General features: G+C 35.8%; 1 protein-coding gene across 2 annotated transcripts in view; it reads right to left on the reverse strand.

Annotated features, from left to right (window-relative positions):
• The window catches only part of LOC129578471 (choline O-acetyltransferase), a 49,941-nt gene extending 39,024 nt beyond the window's left edge, over nucleotides 1-10,917 (reverse strand). For both annotated transcript variants that reach the window (XM_055467135.1, XM_055467134.1), the window contains exon 1: nucleotides 10,006-10,917. The gene's annotated coding sequence lies outside the window, so the exon portion shown is untranslated. The remainder of the gene's footprint in view (nucleotides 1-10,005) is intronic.
• Nucleotides 10,918-15,679: the final 4,762 nt, after the last annotated feature.

A 15,679-nucleotide genomic window follows, 5' to 3' on the forward strand; every position in this document is an offset into this window, starting at 1 on the left:
GCGCAACTCCATACATATAAGAAAATGGTTCGATGGCCAGAGTGTGTGTGTGTATATATATACGTTGGCCTCTTTTATATTCGCACCTTGTTTATTCTTCGGCAGTCAAGTTGCTTTGCTTTACTTTATTGTTTAATGTTTTTAAAATAGAAAACCAAGGAAAACACGATACCCGAAAAATGCTTGTTCAAAAAGCCGAGATTAATCATTATATACACCCTAAAGCTGTGTACGTTATCACATTAAAAAGAACGGTATGGAACTAAGACCGAGAATGGCGCAGGTAGATTATTTTGTAAAAAAAAAACTCGATATTATGAATAAAAAATAACGGAAATCGTTTTTTTTCTTTCGCCACTGTGTCGAATAGTCACGTTTTTTTGAGCCTTCGATTCAATTCACTGTTCATTTTGTCCGGAATGTATACGTGATTTTCACAACGTATTGATCCATTTTTAATTTGTTATTCCCAATGGAGGCTAATGAGAAAAAAAATCGCTTCTAGTTAAATGTATTCAATAGTTTGAATTTTTTTCCTTTCCACACTCATCGAATATTGATAGCTCCAATAGCTTGAAATGCAAGCCTTGCATCTCTATTAATTAATTCATATACTCGATTCCGAGAGCATTATATCTCCATTTGTTTTTAGTATTGGAAACAACGTGTCAGTCGTTCTGGTGGAAAACTTTGACATTTCTCTAATTTATTAAATTGTTGCACTTCAAACGGTCGCCACGTCAGTGGTCAACGCTATAATTTTTTAATCCAATATTTCAAAATGAATAGGATCGGACTTTTGTCACATAATTATCGTGTGTTCGACTCGACGGTGGGTGTCATTAAAACCGAACAGAATGGAACAAATTACAGTGACCGATTCTTATAACCTTTATGTGTGTGTGCAATTTTTCATTGAAATACTCCCCCACACACTGTTCTCGCATTCATACTCACACGCACTTTTTTTTTGCCTCACCATGGAACAAGGTATGAAATGTGCATGAACATTGGGGGAGCCATTGATTGCTTCGCATTATATATTGTGTTGCACCCAATGAATGCTGGTGCGGAGACTGTGTAAGCAACGAGAAATTAGATAGCATCATCATCGTACATGAGATAGATCGAAAGAGAAAGAGAGAGAGAGGGAGAGACTGGGATCATCTAGCTACGGTAAAGCGTTATACACATTTAACGTTTCGGATAAAACTTGATGGATGACTGAATAAGCCATAATCATTACATGTGTTGTATTATACGTATGTGCGACTAAACATACGATAATATTTCGTCGTGTGTGAGCTAATTTTTCTCTTATTTCGCCTGAAATTTATGGAATGTGTGCATGTGTGCGCTCTTACTTCCTTCGAGCTATACCTATTAATTTTTAATAGAGTTACGTTACGTACAGTGATAGCATGACTAAGGCAGCCTGTATGTACCTATATACCTAAACCGAAAACATAGAATTTTTCTATCGATCGAGTTTCGTTCGGTGTGCGCAGACGGCGTGAGCGACAAAATTTGGTAATGCAATTTACATGTGATATACGTTTGGATCCACTTATGGATTGGTTATGTGGCGATGCGATTTCGAATCGACACAATCCAAAACGAGAATAAATGGAAAATTATCTAAGGACAGAAAGAAAAAAAAACACTCGCAACAATTTCATTTCTAAAAAAAAGAGAATAACATGTTGTATTCGGTTTGACCCTTCGATTCACTTGCGATCGATGCTCAAATGAGAATTGTTACGACCAACGGACCAAATTGAGTTCGACGTCGATTCAATTTTCCGTGAAGAAAAACTTCAATAGTTTGAGCTTAGTGGAAAATGGCAACATGAAGGAAAAAAGACAATCAAATACACACACTCACACACACACACCCACACACCCACACTATGTGTAAAAAAGACTAAAGACAATCCAATCTAACTTAAACAAAAGCTGCACTCTAATAATGTGCATCCGCCTATTATCAATTTCTTTCGCTTTGAAACGAAGCGAAACAAAGAAAAGTGGAGCAAAGAAGGAACAGGGAAAAAAAAACTAGGATGAGAACCACTATGAACAACGACGACAGCACCAACCAGGAGAAAGAGAGCAAAAAACTTCAAAGGAGGACATGAAAAGCAATTGATTGAAATAAAGGTTAGTCGTTATTTCGTTCAAGGCATTAAACTGTAATAAAGTGAAAAACTGTAACGACAATTGATTGAATTTCCAGGCATTAAAGTGACTGTCAGTTTAGTTGGCACAGTTGATGTTTTATCGGGCGGCTACAAGGGGATATACCACGGTGAATCGTTAGTTTTGACGTGCATTTTGACGTATCATCATGAACATAAAATATGTAACCAGTTGTGTACAATTTGTTGTATCATGGTTATTTGTTATCAACGGAGTCCGGGTGAGGGGTGAACGAAACGGAACACATTTAATAAACCATAGTCATTAAAAAATTACTTAATTGTGATTGATGATAATATCACGCGTTGGCAAACGAAATGGATAATGCCATGCTCTTGGGTCGGTTTCATGAATGTCACTTTAGAGAATTCACCGTGTCAACGTGTTACGAATGGGCTGCCAACGGCTCAAGATGTGTGTGGGCAATAAACACATTTGGTGGCAGCTTTGGTGCAAAAGTTTGCAACTACCTTCTGATATGCGTCTTGTGTGAAGAAAAATGCGCATTTTTTCTTTTAAAATTAATTGGCAAGAGATTCTCCAAAGTGATGTATGTGGCAATGGACCGTTGCAACATTACCCACGCAAAAGTTGTATCAGTGGAATTGCTCTGCCATCTATAGCGGCGTCTACGTGTGATATGTGTCGACTTTCATTACATTTCGTATTTCATTGTGGCACATTTCCACACACAAACACACACATATATATATATATCTATATATATATCTATATAAAAGTAGCTGAGCGTCTTTGCACATTCCGTTCGTTGGCCGACTTAAGTTCTTGGCAATAAAAATAAATGGAGGGAAATGCATATCAATAAATTATCGTGTGCACATGCTAGTAATTAGAAATTACGGTTATATAGATTCATCATGAACTGAACACGGTATAGTTGTTTGCTGAGTTTTTGAATTCACAACCGAAAAGTTCGGATGAAAAATCCATTTCAACGTTGGGTTGTCTTGATTTGTCGTTTTTCTTGTGCATTCGCTGTTGCTTCTGGTCGTAACTTTATTTAATATTTCCTCTTGGTCATTCTATCTCTCTCTCTCTCTATTTCTCTTGTTTTTTTTTCTCTATCTCCGTTTCTTCGATCGTCTTCAGCCCAGAAACTCAAAATGGCAATAAACCATTTCATCCGACATTAATGTTACGCATATGCGTAAAAAAGGAAATTGCACATTTGCACATTAGCCAAACACCGGAGAAATATTACACAAAAAGTTGTATGAAACAATAAACAGCTAAAAGAGATGAGATGAGATGAGAAGAAACGAAAAGAGAGAGAGAGAGAGAGAGAGAGAGAGAGAGAGAGAGAGAGAGAGAAACCATCCGCATGAGATAAATCGGAAAAACAGAACAAATGAACAAGAAAGCACCAAATATTTCCTGTTGTTTTTCCCTTACATTGTTGTTCCCGAGCACAACGATAATACAATGGTAGGCAGGAAAAGAGCAACATAAACAAATCATACCCTTGGGTATACCAAACATTAGATATATATGTGTATATCATATATATTTGTGATGCTCATATCTTTGGCTGTTGTTTTCAGCCGAAGCCCGGCCAGTACAGTGTTCTATGAAAATTGCACATTTTGCTCACGAAATGGTACCATCGCTTGTGTGGATCACATTTATTTTATCCCCGTGTCATTTTATGCCTGCCACTTTACTGTTCTCGCCCATTCGAATGTGAAGCCAACGGAAAATCATTAGAGATCTCCAGTTTATCGTTATTCGTTGCGTCCCTATCTCTCTCTCACTCTCTCTCTCTCTGTGTTATAGTTGCAATGGTATATTTTCATTTGGTCCAAAAATGACCATGAATTGCGGTTCAACGACAATAACAATGACAATGGCTTCAAACATAGCAAAATAAAGATATTTCCACTCTACATTTTGCACGAATTTCACTTGCTTTTCTTATTGCTTCTTGTTCATTTTCGGTGTAAATATTTGCCAACATTTACGTCAATGTTTTGCGCAATTCGACAGTTGACTGCATCTTATGGGATGGTCGCATCAAATTGGTCGATGGCAAAACTTGTTTTGCTTTCCCAATGCCAAACTGCTCTATTGTTATTGTTTATTTATTTATTTTTTTGACATCATCTATTTTTAAGGCATGTTCAATTTATATCCTCCTGTAAAAACATATTCCATGTATCTATTTTGATGAGAAAAATTCATCGAGGGTAAATAACAAGTATATCTCATTTCATCTTGAATATATTTACTTTTATTTTCGGAGAGAGAGAGAGAGAAAACAAAACACACAACAGAATTTACTGCTTCGTCCATGTACAATGTACATACGGTGTATATGTTCGGCTGATGGATCGAATAACGACATCATCATCATCGTCGTTGGCTAAGTGAAGTGTATGTGCATGTTTTGTTTTTGAAGTAATCATACGATAGTAATAAATTCACTCGCATGATATCGCGTCTATGATACTTTGTATTTGATTACATAACAAATTTTTGCACCGTTCGCCACAACACATTCCATTCACTCGACTGAATTAAGCCTGCATCGGATCCATTTTTATGTCACATCAAATTCAACACAACATTTCGGTTTTCTCTCGCAGACTACAGTTGCCGTGGGCTGAGCGGCTATGTGTGGAAAATTTCGGCTTCGTTTACATTTTCATTACACACACGAAAAATATTGTCATCAAAATGTTATTCCCTCTCTCTCTCCCTCCCTCTCTCTCGGTATATTTGATTCAAAGAAAAATATGATTTGTCTATGTGTGTGTGTGTGTACGTATGTTTTATAAGTGGTGAAGGAGTAGTAGTATCACACAGTTTTAATCCCTTCGGTAAAATTTGAATTTAAAATTTTAATGCGATTTGAATGGATGGGGGAAGGACGAGAACAAGCGATGAGAGGTTTTAATGTCAACTGTGCTTAAAATATTTGCTTTGATGTTTTCAAAAGGTATCTATTTCGTTCTATCTTCTTCCTCTTTCTCTCTTTATCTCTCTCTCTCTCTCTCTCTCTCTCTCTCTCTCTCTCTCTCTCTCGTCCGTTTGTGTATATGTCAAGTGGTATAAGTATGCAAATGCAATTCAAAATGCTTAATTATGATTGCGTTATATTTTTCTTTTCGAGTTGTTTTTGGTTCTCGTTGTCAAAGAGAAATCTGATTCACTTTCACGAGAGAGAGAGAGAGAGAAAGAGAGAGAGCCTGGCAGCCGAGAGTTCGGAATGTTGGAGGACCCTCCAGAATATTATTGATATTTCTATTTATATTGCATTTTAATGTTAAACAAATGGAATGAAAAAATGCCATGGAAATCATGTTGTTCATCAATGAAAATGGAAAAACCGGAAAATTTGATATTTTCACGTGAAATTTATTTGTGAAATTCAGAGGCTACACTGTGAATATTCGTTTAGTGTACGATATACACACAATATATAAACTACATCCTGCTGTGTGCAACAGAGCATGTTTCATTCAACATTGAATGAACCTTTAGTGAAAATAAAGGTAGAACATATCGAATTGTCTGTTATCACGCAATGGGGTGAGTCTTGAATTTCTCGAATGAGCAATACGATCGCAATCGAACGAAGGGTGCAAAAAGTTAGAATCAAATAATTGCTAACCAGATAGAAAACAGATACTATCTGGAGAGATGGAGAGAAAAAAAGGGACTCTTCGTTAAATGGCTTGCCAATGTTTTTCTTTTATTTCGATACAATAGATCGTCGAGTGAGCAAAAGAAGAAGAAGAGAAAAAAACGTTGCACCACTTAGTGTCATACATTCATTGGATTTATGAATATTGACATGTGCCCAATTTCGGAAAAAATTTAAAATTCACATCCAATTCGGAATCACCTAGGGAGATCTGTGTATAATCTGCAAGCGTATCACACACATTTGATCCTAATCTAATGCAAATCCTAAGCGCACAACGACACGATATCAAAAACATTAGCCAAAATCGTAGCCATCGATATGGATGCGATGGTGTTGACGATGCTAATATACACACATACACACACACACCGTGAACAGCCGAAGCCATCATAGCATTAGCATCACCATCGACGTCTACATAAAATACACATTATATCATTTTATCATTTATAAATAAATAATAAAATTTATACAAGTTGATGCACGTAGATTGTGTAATGTTCATTTCATTCTTTTTTCATCTCTATTCGCTGTTTGCTGATGCGTTCTTTCTCTCTCGTCTTGCGACCACCCTTGTTCAGTGCACACTTGCTGCTTCTTCTATCTATCTAACCAGACCGAAAAAGGTACTACTACGGTATACACGAATACACGACACGTAGAAACGAATACATTTACCGAGACATTCACTCCCTAAGCACTATTTTGCTGTATGACACATTGAATGCGAGCGCCTCAGTTTATGCATAGATCAGTCTTTCAATGCAGAGAGTTCGTCTTTGTCTCTCTCTGTGTGTGAGTGTGTATGATTTTGTGTCAGAACGCTATGGAAATATTGTGAATGGCTTGAAAATTCGAATGATTCACGCTTCGGTACCGTTGATGTCGTCCGATGAGTTAAGGGATTGATTGTTGGTTTTTCCTATATAAATACATCTATCTACACATTGAAATTTATTTTATGCTGATATTTTTCATCATTTTTCAGCATGTGGTAACAACGGTGGATTCTTTGCAATATTTTTCACACCGGTAAATTGAATGCTGTGTGCGTTTGTGTGTGTGTTTGTGTGCGAACGGGCAAAATACATCATTTATCTATATACGTTCATATTCCGCGTTTTGCTCCCCAGTCCATTAGCTATTTTAATCATAAACACGGGGTGTGTTATTTATATAGCAAAATTCAAACGTATACACTCACAAAGCACCGCCGAAAAGGAACGAAAAAAATATGAACGCCACTCTTACAACAACACGCGCGCTAAATAAACACACGAACAACAACAACAAAATACGTACAAACTGTATGACACAAAAAAAAGAAGAAATGCGTGAGTGTCGGTCGCGACTAACACAGGCAGACAACTGGAATGTTATTATTTATGAATCGAGAATAAAAAATGAAAGTTCCTTTCATTTCGGAGGAAATGGTGAAATGAGGCGCTTACAGCGTATACAACAAACAGCAGGATACAACACAGGAAAGACAGTTTTCAATTTTTTCCCCTGTTTAATAATAATTGCATTAGATACCAGTTAGATTGTTATTATTTCCCCCCCGCTTTTCAACCGGTAGCCGCAGCCGAAAACATTTCAAACAATAATATAGTTTAATTTTTGCCGTTTGTTATCATCATTCTTTCTCCGTTATTTCATTTTTATTTTCGACAGGGAAAAAAAGTAATGATTTATTTTCCATTTCGCCAATTCACGTCATAATTTTGTCGTTTTGACGTTTTTTTTCCAGCAGCGGAACGAAAACCATCGTGATTTGTGTCACTTCATTTCGTTTCTTCTTTGATTTTTCTTAATGGAATTTTGAAAGTAAATGTTAAATAATTCGCCAGTCCAAGCAGGGAACATTTACATTTAATTTTCGTAAAGAACATTTTCACAATGGCCGTATCCGCAGGTCAATGGTGTGCCGTCACTGACCGAATGCCAGATTTCATTCAATAGACGACACGACAAACGTCGAACAAACCATACACATTCGCTGCATGTCATTCGAAATAGTTTGCGTGACTTCAATCCATATATTATTCGTTCCCCCAAGAAAAAAAACGAAGAACGAATTACAATGTAACCATTGGAACGGTGCTGGTAGTTGTGTTCCTTGTTTGGGATTGTCAAGAAAACGTAAAACGTTGGAGTCAATTTGAGTCGTCGAAAATGCGACGTTTGACAATTATATTTTCGTCAATATCGTAAAAACAGTTTGTATACCTACACACATTCACAAAATACAAGGCCAAGTGCCACTTATGAAATACAATAGTCAAATGTTTGGCACTTCTGGCGCATACATTTCCTCCGAATGATTTTTTTCCTTTTATTCCATCGAATGCGTAAAAGAAAATCACATTCGTTCGAGGTTCCCTGCGTCGAAAAACTAGCCGCTTTCCAAACTTATCGACACTTCTAATCACATTGAAAGTACGCGAATACAATGGATATACGTGTTGAAGTGCCATTGTAAATCGATTCATTCCCATTCCATAATTGTGTAGTGGCCCAGATTTTGTTTTTCCTTCGTTGTCCACTGTATAATTGAAATTTGTCGGTATGAAGTGTCTATGAATCGAAACATAATACAAAAACGACAAATACTAATTGCAATTTCAATGACACACAATTGCTACAAAGTCGATACTTTTCATGGCATAAACTAATGTATTATTGAATAGTAATCGATAGATTTTCCACCAAAAAGTTCGAATGACTTAATGAAAAAATAATTGTTAAGTAGTCAAAAATCCATTTGCCACTCAAGGCACCAGCAATATGCTGTATGCATTGAACCATTTGAAGCAATCAATTTGCAAATAGAAGGAAGGCGCCCTACATAACGAACTCAACTCAATGGCATTTGAGTATTGTATGAAAAGAGCTGAGAAAATCCCACAATTTCATGGGAATGCATGTGAATAATAGAGGATGAAATGAAAAAAAAAAACGGTTCCAATAGGATTTAACAAATCAATTGGTGAGAAGTGAGAAGAGCGGCTTGCATTTTTCAGCAAGTGCATATCGACTAGTGCGCTAGCCAATCGAGAGGGATGGTTGGTTGATGTATAGATGTTGTTTTGCAAAATAGCCTCTCTATTATTCGGCTGTCTGAAATACTTTGCCATACACTCTTTCACGTCTCATCAAATCGGAATGTATCAATAAATCGCTTCCAACTCATTTAACACCCTTTTTTCCGTGTTCGTGTGTATATTTTTAGTTTGGCATGAGAAGTGCATGCGGATCGTTCGTGTATTGTATCATGAGATACAGCACGAATGGCAAGGCCAATGAAACTAATCCCCACTTGTTTCGGGAATTATGAAACCATATATTAATGACAGGACATAAGACAACATGAACACGAGGAAAAAAAAACAGCAACAACATAGTCGTCGTCGATGGAATGAGACGAGAAAAAAACATAACCAACAGCGCCCAATAAATTTTTCATTGGGAATATTTCTTATTGGCGCCGGCAATGCAATGCAATTACATTTAATTGCAGCGAGTATTTGCAGGTGACCGCTAACCGTTCAACAATAGACATATTTTGCTATTGGTATCACTATATCAGGTGTGGCTGACACACGTTACACAATCACAGATTGCAAATCTACCGGAATAATTATTGCAATTAATTGGTAGTCAGTGTTTCGCTTCGTCATGATAAAACCAAATGTCAATAAATGAAAAGCCGACGGCTATAGAAGAAATAAATACAAAAAAACGTACAATTCTAAAGGATAAATAATTTGTAGTAATCCCAAAATTACGAGAAACAAAACCAATTTCAATTTTACATTTGCAAATTATTTCTATGGACAAATAAAAATTGTGTTCGCTTTCCCATTTCGATCGATAATTTATTTAAAAAACCTTGTTACATAACCGAAATAACAATGAACTGTGTTGAAAATTAATCGATTTATATCGAATGACAATTTAGAAATGAACGATTTTCGTAAATAAACCCAATAAATGTGTCATCTTTTTGGTCATTCGATAAAAACAACTACATGGCAAATTATTGATTTTCTATGCATATATAACTCTCGTTCACTCTCTAGTTAAGTAATGGTGTATTTGAGAATGTATTTGTTGTTGTTTCATTTTTCTTATTTTACCTGTGTCTGGAATAGCGCCAGTTATTCGATTCGCAAGTAGTCCACGAACATTGGCGATAACTCGCTGAGGTGAATTTGAGCCACCAAAAATGGCTCCGCCTAATTTCGAAAACAGGGCGGAATCACCACCACTCGCACCTTCTGAAGAAGCCACGGTCTTATTTTATGGTAAATCAATAGAGAGCACAAATTCGGAGAGCAGTTTGGCAAACTTTGATGTTATTAAACTTTTCTTTTCTCTTTTGATATTAATAAAAAGAAATTCCAAAAGTAAAATGGTGAACTTGTCGATCTATTTCTTCTTGTTTTTGCTTCTTCTTCTCTTCGGGGGATAAGTGTGCGGTTGCAATCAAGAATGCACTGAATCGGAATTTTTTCGCCTAGTTGCTGATGTTATTATTGGTTGAGAATCACAGTTACACAACAAATTATGCAATCGTATAATTTATTTGAATTTACATCACTTCTGCTTCTTCTTCTTTTTCTATTTCTATTTAAAACACGTTTTGACTGATTTCATACCGAATAACAACTTTTTTTTTAAATTATTTTTTTATTTATGTTGAGAAAACAAAAAAAAACCACTTGCGATCAATTTATTTCTGCCTTTCTGATATGTATGTGATATATATATATAATTTTTTTTTTGTTGTTGATTATTTTTCTTTCTTCAAATTTGTTTGCAAAGAATTTAACAAAACAATTAAAACAATTTTAATTTGGTAATTTTTTTTTAAATGGTGTTTCAAAACTTTGAAATAAAATGTTATTTAATTAATTTTTTTTTTGGTTGTCACAACAGAGGGCTACCGCCCAAAAAGGAAAAAAAATTGATAAAATTTCCTACGAAAATTGTTCAGTTGGTTGTTAGTGTGAAGAGTTGAGTGGACCAACTCAACCTGGCTGTAGGTAATTTCGATCTGCCAGGATATGAAAAAGCTCCGAACCACATATCCCCTCTACTTGTCTCGAAACCGAGAGAACGAGCAGTAAGAGAACCATAGACCATTTACATGTATACGGGAACCACAATCGTAAAATCGGAAACACACCACTCATCCTGTGTGTGTGTGTGTGTGTGTGTGTGTGTGTGTGTGTGCGCGCGAGGGAAAAACACATTCAAACAATCAGCAATGAAAATTTCGTACGAACAACTCATTTCCCCTTCAGCCATGTGTGTCTGCGTGTGTACAACAAACAAAAGTTGTGTTGTATTTTCAATGCCGCAGCAGTGATAAGGAGTAATGCAGACAGTGACAAACGATAAGAAGTCCATGCCACACAATCGACGTTGTATGAGCTCTGAGCACGGTGGTGGTGTTGGTGTTTGATTGTTGGGCTGGTGCGCATGTTCGCTGCAGGATTCCCTTTGATTGGTATAATACTTAATGACGTCACATTACATTAAATTCAGATGGTAACTGATTACGAAAGCACATAATAGTAGTTTTGTTGCTTTCCAGTGAACCGACATTCATCCACAATTCATTCATTTCTTGCTTGCTCCTTCCACACTCACACACACCTCAACTCGCATTTTTTTCTTCTTCTGACAATGTATCGAATTTTATGTGGTCATTTCTTTTTATTCTTTCTCCAAACATCAAACAGCTCTTAACTTTCATGTGTCTTTCGATCTCTTACGATGATCCTTTTTTTCGGGGCCACACCACACAAAAAAAGCTGCCATTTCGTAGCTTAATTTTGTGTGTATGCTATTTTTGTCCGATTTCTTTCATTCCCTTTTATTTGGATTGAAGTTTGTTTTCTTTTCCTAAATCGCATTTCGTAAAGCGTTTGTTCGGTCGATAACAATCCAAAAACACTTTTCCCTTTTATTTCAGTAAACACACATACACACACCTGTACATTTGGAATGGCATTTAACCAATTTTTGTTGTTGTGTGTGTGTGTGTGATGCGATTGAAACCGATGTCGAAAGCATTGATTGGTGTGCTTGATTCGGTAAAATTCCGTTAATATTGATCGAATTTATACATTTTTGATTTGGTTTTTTCGGTAACTTGGTTTTCATAGAAATTAGTATTTGTCAGAGAATTCCATTTTCCGGCATTCATGACAGCAGGAAAAACCATTGATTTAACCACATCAACGCCCAGGCGGTTGTGGTTTTTCTGTTTGAATGGCACAACAATAGCAGTAAAAGCCACTTGATCATTGGACGTTTTTTTTTGCTCTTCTGCCAATGAAACTGTTCAAATGAAGTTTCCATTCGAGAAAAATGTGCAGGAGAAACTAACTCCGTTTGGTTTTCCTTTATGAATTTCTACCTCTTTCATATTTTGACGCATCGTGGCAGTATCTGTGGTTCGCACAGACAAGAAATCTATGAGCGACTCTAGCAACGTAACCAATAATTGAGCTCACAAATTAAATACAGCTCAAAGCGAACATATTAAAAATGTATTAAATGGGAATTTTGTTATAATTATTCATTTGTGCGGTAACTCAAAACCGTAACGTCTGTCCATATCGTCATGTTGTGGGTAAAGCAATGACGGTTATAAATTTTCATAAATAATTTTGCAAATCTTCTTAGCACATGCCATCGTCGTCGCTAAGAGTTTTCGATTAATTTAGTCATTATGAAATGTTGTGTGCCACTCAGATTCATTTTTCATATGTCTGATCGTATTCGCCACAGAAGAATAGCCAATTTCCATAAATCGATTAGAATTCACTCAAACTTTTCTTCTCCTCTAGCCCACTCCCTCTCACAGTTTTCGCTCAACGTCTATGTCTTATTTGCTATATTTATTTCGTCTCTTGCGTAACTCGAAAACTCAGCAAATTGTTCTATTGCATGGCGATAGATTGTTGACAGTAATCCATTAAAAAAAAAAGCCGTAACGTTTCGTGGCCGTAATGTAATGAAGAATATCGTAATTTTTCTTCTTTTGCTACGGTTCATAATTTTATTGCCACATTTATACACTTAATGCGAGACATACATTTGCTCTATGTGGTCGCAAGGTGAGAGGGAGAGTGAGGAAGAGAGAGAGAGAGAGAGAGAGCAGAAGAATGGGCTCCTTTTCAAAGAAGATTTTCATTTTTTCTTTAGAAACACGTACAAAAACTTACCTGAACGCTGTTTTGCGTGTTGAATTCGCGCTGTGCTCGTGAATTGAAAGCAATCCAAAAACGATTTGGCGCACACCATGGCCATATATCCTGAAAGGATTTGGAATAAAAATGGAAAATTCCTTTTTTCCGAGAAATTCATTTAATTGGCCAAAGAATCTGATGAATGTACAAACTTGTTCCATTGAAAATTGTGTGTGTGTGTGTGTACCAATTTTGTCCGCAGGTTAATTCTATTCTAATTTTGTCTCTTTACCTTGCTTCCATTATTTTGATTTGGGAAAAGCATTTTCTGATAAATCAACATCACAAACAAGTGCCTACAATTGGAGCCTTGAAGTGCAATGGAATTGTCAATTTCACGTGTAGTTTCACATTGCATGTCATCACCACCACACTATATATCGACCTTAATCGCTGTAATTTGTTTGGATTACATATTTCTTAAACTGAATATAGATGGATTGAATAAAAAATAATGATTAAATCATACATTTAATTATGCGCTTCACACCTATTTCAATAGAGTGCTTTGCGCAAAAAGAATGAATATTTAACGAAATGATGTAGATAATAATGCAATGAAAATTGATTTTAACCAGAAAATCAGCTTATAATTACATGAATTCATGTGCTTTTTTTCACTCTCTACTGTTTGCAATTACGGCAATGTGTGATTTGTTTCAATCTGCATTGAGCGGTGAAATTTTGAGTTACATGAATTATTATCCGAAAATTCATTTTTCAAACTGTGTGTGCTTTTTTACTGTCTCTCTCAGACAATGCATTTTGCTAATGTTAGCTAGCTAACTGAAAATATCTATGCGTTGTGTTTTTTCATCGCATCTTCAGTACAAAATTCATATATATGGAGATTTTTGTTTTGTTCATTTACCGTTATTTTTAAACAAGTCTCACCATATCACATTGTCACTGTACATAGTATACAGTCCATAAGAAATCTAAAATGTTTGCTATTTAGTTTTGCATGGCCAATACATTAGTTATGGGGATTTTTGTTGTTTGTAAACAAATCTACCTATTTTTTGCATTGTCTCTACACATTCCAATGGACATATACTTTGCACAGTGGCAATGCAAAAAGATAGGCAGATTTGTTTACAAACAACAAAAAATAAACAAAACAAAAATCTCCATACATAGGAATTTTGTACTGAAGATGCGATGAAAAAACGCAACGCATAGAATTAGCCAGATATTTTCAGTTAGCTAGCTGACATTAGCAAAATACATTGTCTGGTCTCTCTCCATGAAAGTACACTTTAATTAATAAAATTTATTTATGCATGAGCAGTTACCATTTCATCTATGCAGTTTCATGTGAGTTGAAATTATTTATTTTTTTTTTAATTTTATGGACAAAATCACGAAATAAACACGTATTCGAAAGGGTTCAATGAAAATATTTATCGTTTCATCTCAACTTCATTTATGATTCTAATTAAACGGATTTATTTGCAATTTAATCAAAACATAAAATGACATGGTAATTTCGTTTGACTTTATTGAATTGATGTGCTTTGATTGTATTTTAATGTTAACATTATGGCAATCAAAACATTTGCTTCATTTTCCATTCATCAATTTCAATATCAATACATACAAATGTTTGCACATTTTCGACCAAAATCTGTCTCCGACATCCATGTGATGCATTCATTTTTGGATCACACCATTTACATTGGTGTGACCTGATTTGAATCTATTTTTATCGTTTGAAAAAGTATATTAGTACCAAATAAATGAATGAACACGTCGATCTACACTAAATATAAGTGTCCATTACCCTTATTTATAGAAGAGAATGTTTCAACTGAAATATAAAAGAACCGATAAAAGATAAATTTGTACTTTAGTCACTTCCATTATAAACGAACATAAATCATTCTTTTTGCAGGAAATGGGCTGTCATTCAGTCTTGAATAAATGTTCAAAGTCGAAATACATTCGATTTGGTCACACTGAGTTGTAGCCGCAAAATCGTTTAAGATTTTGACGGCTATTACATTCGGCATCAGCACATTTTCGCTGATTGATTACATTCGTTGTCGTCATCGTCATCGTCTTCGTTATCTGGTTAAGTTTTGACGTTGTGCCAAATCCAAATATTGCGGTATGCACTTATTGTTGCACATTGCATAAGTCAGCCGTAAATTATGTGAGATCTGCTTATGCAATGTTTGCTATCAGATAAATTTCGACTATTTGATGTGTTGTCGTACGTCTTTTCATGCATCAAATGGCTTGAATTTGCACAATGCCAGATATTGACAGTCTACATGTATATGCAGTTGAGGTGGCGTGCGAATCTTTACCGTTTCCAGACAAATATGCATAAAATGCATTGCCATTGATTGTGGTGCCGTGTGCGGTGTACATATTCAAGCGATTTGAACTTTCTCTTGTGTCCTTTTCATTCTCAACCGTCGAGCACGTTCCCATAATCGGGGTATATTTCATCTGCTTAGCACACGTTCGAATGTGTAGTAAAATAGATTGAATGAGGAACGTGTGCCATGCACACACAACCTGAGCGGACAAAGTGAACACT

This window comes from Sitodiplosis mosellana, unplaced genomic scaffold (assembly GCF_009176505.1).
Source record: "Sitodiplosis mosellana isolate CC-2019 unplaced genomic scaffold, AAFC_SMos_1.0 Smas_scaffold_6226, whole genome shotgun sequence".
NCBI classification, from domain to species: domain Eukaryota; kingdom Metazoa; phylum Arthropoda; class Insecta; order Diptera; family Cecidomyiidae; genus Sitodiplosis; species Sitodiplosis mosellana.